We start from the raw sequence: 6,905 nt of genomic DNA, 5'->3' as shown, positions 1-6,905 counted from the left end.
AGGGCTAAAATACAGGACCTCCATCTAACCCAGGAGGTGCCCAGCCCCACCAGAGGAGACACCCTGTTGGACCTGGTGCTGGCCATGGGCGATGACCTGGTGAGGGGGCTGCGGGTGCTCAACCACCTGAGCAACAGTGATCATCGCCTGCTGGAATTCATCATCCAGCACAAGGTGGCAAAGGCCTGCAGCAAGGCAGCAACCCTAGACTTCAGGAGGGTGGACTTCAACGAGCTAAGGAAAATAGTCGGGGAGGCACTGAGGTCCCGGAGGGGAGGGGAGTCGGGTGTCCAAGAAGCATGGTTGCTTCTTAAGGAGACGATCCTCCAAGCCCAAAGGGAGGTAATCCCAAAAAGGATCAGAAGGGACAGGAGGGTGCAAAAGCCCCCATGGCTCACCAAAAGCATCCAAAACATCTCCTAGCCAAAAGGAAGGTGTACACTCAATGGAAGAGAGGGGCTATCACCAGGGACCCCTGTGATTGCTCAGGGCTGTAGGGGGGCAGTTCAGAAGGCCAAGGCAGAGATGGAATTGGAGCTAGCTACCTGGATCAAGGACAACAAAAAGTCATTTTCTAAATACATAGGGGACAAAAAGAAGGTACCGGGTAACGTGGGACCCCTGCAAGATACACTAGGAAACCTGGTCATCACACCAGATGACAAAGCTAACCTATTTAACAACTTCTTTGCCTCCATTTTCCTGAGCAGGGACTGGATCAGCCCCCACAAGGTGACCCCATCAGGCCCCAGGGGAGGCGCACCCAGGCCAAGGGTCAGTGAGGATATGGTCAGGGAACTTCTGGAGGGACTGGATGTATTTAAATCAGCTGGTCCTAATGATCTCTACCCCAGAGTGCTGAGGGAATTAGCTGAGGCCATTGCAGGACCCCTGGCACAGCTTTACGAGCACTTGTGGTGCTCTGGTGTGGTGCCAGAGGACTGGAAGAGGGCCAATGTGGTTCCCATTTTCAAAAAAGGGAGGAAGGAGGACCCAGGAAACTATAGGCCAGTTAGTCTTACCTCAATCCTGGGTAAGCTTCTTGAGAGAATTATCCTTGCACATGTACACGAGGGGCCAGCAGGGGAGCTTATGCTCAGGGGCAACCAACATGGGTTCATTAGAGGCAGGTTCTGTCGGACCAACCTGGTGGCCTTCTATGACCAGATCACCAAATCCTTAGATGCAGGGATAGCAGTGGACGTAGTCTTTCTGGACTTTAGGAAGGCCTTCAACACTGTCTCTCACCCCATTCTCATTAAAAAACTGGGGGACTGTGGTGTCGACACCCACACAGTCAAATGGGTTGCTAACTGGCTGGAGGGCCACACCCAGAGAATGGTGTTGGATGGGTCATTTTTGACCTGGAGGGATGTGAGCAGTGGGGTTCTTCAGGGCTCAGTCCTCGGGCCCGCACTGTTCAACATCTTCATCAGTGACTTGGACAAGGAGGTAAAAAGCACCCTGTTCAAATTTGCTGATGATACTAAGATGTCGGGGGATATGGGCACACTAGACGGGAGGAACAGGCTGCAATCAGACCTAGACAGGTTACGGGGGTGGGTGGATGAGAACAGGATGGGTTTCAACACTGAAAAGTGCAAGGTGCTCCACCTGGGGAGGAAGAACCAGCACCATTCCTACAGGCTGGGGAACTCCCTTCTCGTCAGTGCAGAAGCAGAAAAGGATCTTCTGCCAAAATGAACATGGGCAAGCAGTGTGGGGACACAGTCAGGAAAGCCAACCGCACCTTGTCATGCATCCACAGATGCATCTCAAGCAGATTCAAGGAAGTGATCCTCCCCCTCTATGCGACACTGGTCAGGCCACAGTTGGAGTACTGTGTCCAGTTCTGGGCACCACACTTCAAGAGGGATGTGGACAACATGGAGAAGGCCCAGAGGAGGACCACTCATATGATCAGGGGGCAGCAGGGCAGGCCGTATGAGGAGAGGCTAAAGGACCTGAACCCGTTCAGCCAAGAGAAAGCTGAGGGGGGATCTAGTTGCCTGTTCCAAACTAGTCAGAGGGGACCAGCAGGCATTGGGGGAGTCCCTGTTCCCCCGAGCACTACCAGGAGTGACTAGAAATAATGGTCACAAGCGGGCAGAGGGTAAATTCAGATTAGACATCAGGAGGCACTACTTCACAGTCAGGGTGGCTAGGATCTGGAACCAACTTCTGAGCGAAGTGGTGTTGGCTGCTACCTTGCGGGTATTTAAGTGGAGGCTAGATGAACACCTTGCCAGAGTCGTTTGACCCCAGTACTCTTTCCTGCCATGGCAGGGGGTCGGACTTGATCTGCTCAGGTCCCTTCTGACCCTACCAACTATGAAACTGATTCACCTAATCAGCATACAATCGTCAGATTTGGATTCAGCTGAATCAAATCAGGGATAGTGGTCCAAATCAACAAATCAAATCACTGTCCCTGATTCAGACTGAATCTGAATCAAATAGGGCCTGTTTTGCATATCCCTAATACCCAGTAAGATGCCACCAGCTCCTGCAATATGGACCAAAATGGAACTGACCCAAAGATTATGCAGTTCAGTAGGTATTTCAATCTGTGTATATTCCACTTACATCACAATTCCGAAGTCAAGTAAAAGAATGCAATAATTATTCCCACTTTTCAAAATACTATTGATCCTTACATGAGATTTTTTTTGGCTAGTCCAAAAATAACACTCATGGTCTATTATCATCAGTCATCGTGATATAGGATGAGCATGGCCTTTTTATTACAAATTAATTAAAGCAAGGGTAAAGCAGTGGCTTTGTACAAAGTACTAAAGTTGGGTTGGAGTGTTGGCATGGCCTTGCTGCTAAAGGAAACGTGTGAGAAAATCATGCTTCTAAAGTAGTAAAACATCCATGGACAGTAATCATTGATTTGGTTAACTACTCTGGGATACACCTTTGGAGAAAGTTTGTCAGATACTTATCTAGGTGGCAACTAGAAAAATAAAAATACTCCAATGGGTCAGTTACACAACTGGATGTGTGCCAACACTGTTCCAAGTACAAATGTTAGGTACATTGCTTAAGATCTTTCCCTTGTTTGGATGGTTAAATAACTACATTCTCTCCAAGACAATCAGTCTGGGAAATGCACCAAGAGTCACTGACCCATTTTTCCCCTGTATTTAAAACAAGACACACATTTAAGTATTAACGATGCCGACATGTAGACAGATATACTGGCAGTGAGACTTCCAAACTTCTCCTTTCTTAAGATTTATAAAGTACTTCTTTGACCTAGAAACCTACCTGTCTGTGGTGCAAAACCACAAATGAAAGGCCATTATTAGATTGAGATTCACTCTAATGAGACCTACCATTGTCATGGGCAGGTGGTGTCGGATCCAATATTCGGTCAAAATATGGTCTCATGGGAAGAATGAGAAAGATGACTTAAATCATTATTTGTGGTCTTGTTCTTTGAAGAAAAAAGAGGAAAATGGATCTCTGTTGATAGGAAATTTAAATTCTAGGCTAGTGAAGAAAAAACTACCTGGCATCTCTCTAACAATTCAGAACCTGTCTTATACTCTTTAGGATGGACATTCAGGGAGGTTAGATTGAGTTAAAAATGGTCAACCAGTCTAAGGTAGTGGATAGGCTTGGGGGCAATGGAAGACAAATGGGATCCATGTTGGGGAATTGGGGGGGGTCATGGGGAAAGTGGGGTCTTCAGGGGGTCTGTGGGGGGTAAGCAGGGTCTGGAGGGTGGGAAAGGAGAATTGGGGAGACAAGCGGGGTCCATGGGGAAGATTAGAAGGGCAAGTAGTTCTGTGGGGGAGATTGAGGATTAAGTGGAGTCTACTGGGTGTATTGTGAGGAATCGGGGGGTTAGCAGGAACCAGGAGCATTTAGCAGGATCATGAGTGAAAGCGGGGTCTCCAGGTGGCTCAGAGGGATTGAGGGGATTAGTAGGATCTGCAGGGGGTTGGTGGGGACCAACAGGGTTTGACAGGATCAGGGGGGTAGTAGGGTCCATGGGGGACTTGCAGGGATGCGCCCCATTGATTTCAAACAGGAAAAACCACTGACTTTTTAATTTTAGTTGTTTAGAATATACCTACTCAAGATCAATTTAAAGCTGCCCTGGAGTGAATGGGTGTCCTTCCTTTGACTTCCTGGACGTTGCATCAGGTACCAGGTGCAGCACTGAGTTTCTCCTGGCTGCAGATGCTGCATGATAATTGAGGAAAAGGTGATAAGGATATATGTGTTCCTTGCAGTATGTACACCACAGCCACTGTGATTTTGTGAGTGAGCTAATTATCCTTCATTCTTTGAGTGAAGTGTGTAATATATATGTTTCTGAATTATGCTGTAGACTTTCCCCTAATCTTTTATGCACTAGCAGCCACATAGCCTGCTGAGGGGTACAAAACAGAGGTTGTAGAGATGTGTGACATGATAAAACACAACAAAACAAATCACCAAGTTAACACAATAGCAATTTTAGTAAATTTGTGGAAGGAGGCTTAAAGACAGGTTCACTGACATTAAATTGAGTGTATTATATTTTAATTTATTTTTATGAATTTTTTCTAAATGTTTCATCCCGCAGAGAACATACACATCAATAGCCAAATAGAAGATCATGCACAAAAGACAAAGATCACATTCCTCAAAGCTAGAGAGGTTTTATGCATAGTTGTTCCACCTTCTTCAATCTTCAAAGGAGGTCAATCATATAAATTCAGTAAAGACAGTAATGTGTGAATCTGATGCTACCCTGACCCCTCTCCACCTTCGAAAGCAACTCTAAAAGCTTAAACAGTAAAATTCAAGCAAAAAGGCACCTCCACTGCTGCCAGACAGATAGATAGCCTATGCCTGAACTCAATTTACAAAACAGAGACATCACTGTATGTTAGCCACTTTAATAGATTCAAGTTTACTTTCAGAATATACATCTACCTTCAGCAAACTGCAAAGCAAGAACAGAATAAAAATTGCTGACTGAGAAAGTGGTCAATAAGCCAGTAAGTGGCAATATGAAAAAAAGACAATTAACCACTGATATTAACTTTCTTTCTCAGTAGAGTACCTTACTCCCCTCTACAAAATCTGCCACTGATGGACTAGTTCATAATTCTACTAATCCAGAAAAGCTTAAAATAACTTGTGCACAATATATTGTAGAAAACTGTCAGGAGTTCTGATATAGTCACCCTGAGGTCTAATCCCATTATACTAGATGAAACACTACAAGCTTGCATACAAGGCAAACCCTACCCAAGAAACATCAAGAAAAATCTAAAGTACTGTAGGTGTCTGGCCTTAAGTGTTGCTAGAACAGTAACAAGCTGCAAGCAATCTCTGAATCTAGAAATGGCAGTAAATAGGATTGCTTTCAGTTTATGAGCTGGTAAGCCTGTTTCATGGAGTAGTTCACGGTGACTGACAGTTAAAACATTGGGTCATCCACTAGGACTTGTGCTACATGCCAAGTGGCACAAGGCCATGAAGACTGATGGCACCAAGAGAAAAATCTTACAACAAATGCTCATTTGATATAGCTACCTAGAGAGAAGATGAACAAAAGGTGGAGAAATAATTCAAAGGTGTAAACATCCCTCAAAAGAAACATCTGAGACTATACCAACAAAAGTAAATAGTATGTTTTTAAAATGTTGCTATTGTTTTGGCAATCAGCAGAACAATTGCTTGGTGAGATGAAATGAAAATAAAGTCCTTTCTCCTCAGAAAGGTTTAAAAAGGCTCAGTCGCTCCTCCTTGGAACCCCATCCTCTAAGATGGACTATTTTTCTTTGCTTCTCTGCTGCAATTCTTTGCAATTTGCTCTGTGTGTATGTGCATGAGAGTGTGAGTGAAAGTGTAAGAATGACGCTGAGAGTGAGATGCACCTTCGAAGAGACAGCGTTGTGGTATGTCAGGCTAACATAAGATTTTGTTCACCTAGAAAATGTATTCCGACGTGCTACTCTCTATTTCATTTTTAAATGTGAGGCAATATTTCCTGTCAGGAAAATTTTGGTAGGTGGAACTCTATAATAGCCCTTTTAGAAAGAAAATAGGGATTTGGGGAATGAAGGACTATTTACTATTAAATATAATGCAGTAAGTACAAAGTAGTGAAACAGTGAGTCATGTTTTATCTCAATTCACCCTAGAAAACAGCTGAGGAGATGAACACACACACACAATTAAAACTAAACTCGTAGTAGGAATTGAAGATAATGTCTGAGGAAAATTAATGAGCAAGCAGATATCTTGAATTGTTGTGAAGGGGTAGCAGCAGTGAGTTTAAGAATGGGCCAAAGAACTAAGGCATGTCATAGCTAAAATAGGATAGATTTATGTCAATACTGTACAGCAGGGCTGTGTGAAATTTCGGCAGCTGTATTGTTTTGGAGGTGTTTCCGGCTATTTCAGCACCGAAACACTGAATCTGAATCAAAACAGAAGGCTCCAAAATGTGTCAGAAATATTTTAGAGAATTTCAGCATTTCGGAGCCTGGCTTGCAGAGCAACAAAAACTAAGGAGGGGGTGGGGAAGAGGGCGGGAAGAACTGCTCCAGTATTGACATCTAGCCCATCTAGCTCCCAGTTCGATTCCCCAGCTCTCTGATAATTTCCCCAGCTGTTCCCAGGGGGTGCGGGTGCTTTGGATCTCCACCTGGGGTTTCAGCAGGCTGCTGCTGCAGTCTTCGGTTAGCAGCAGCCACTAGGCACAGCCTGCGGCAAGTGCTGAGATGACTACATTGCTACTGCTGGCCCCAGCCTGCATAGGCAGCCTGCTGAAACCTGGTGCACATGTCCAGAGGCCCATACCCCCACAAGAAGAGCTGGGGAAAATGATCAGAGAGCTGGGGAAACAAACCAGGAGCTGGAGAAATCAAACTGGGAGCTGGGGGGAATGTTCA

The sequence above is a fragment of the Crocodylus siamensis genome, chromosome 4 (genome assembly GCF_052110815.1).
Source record: "Crocodylus siamensis isolate JL-2025a chromosome 4, ASM5211081v1, whole genome shotgun sequence".
NCBI lineage: Eukaryota > Metazoa > Chordata > Crocodylia > Crocodylidae > Crocodylus > Crocodylus siamensis.
Note: the sequence above shows the minus strand (reverse complement) of the source record.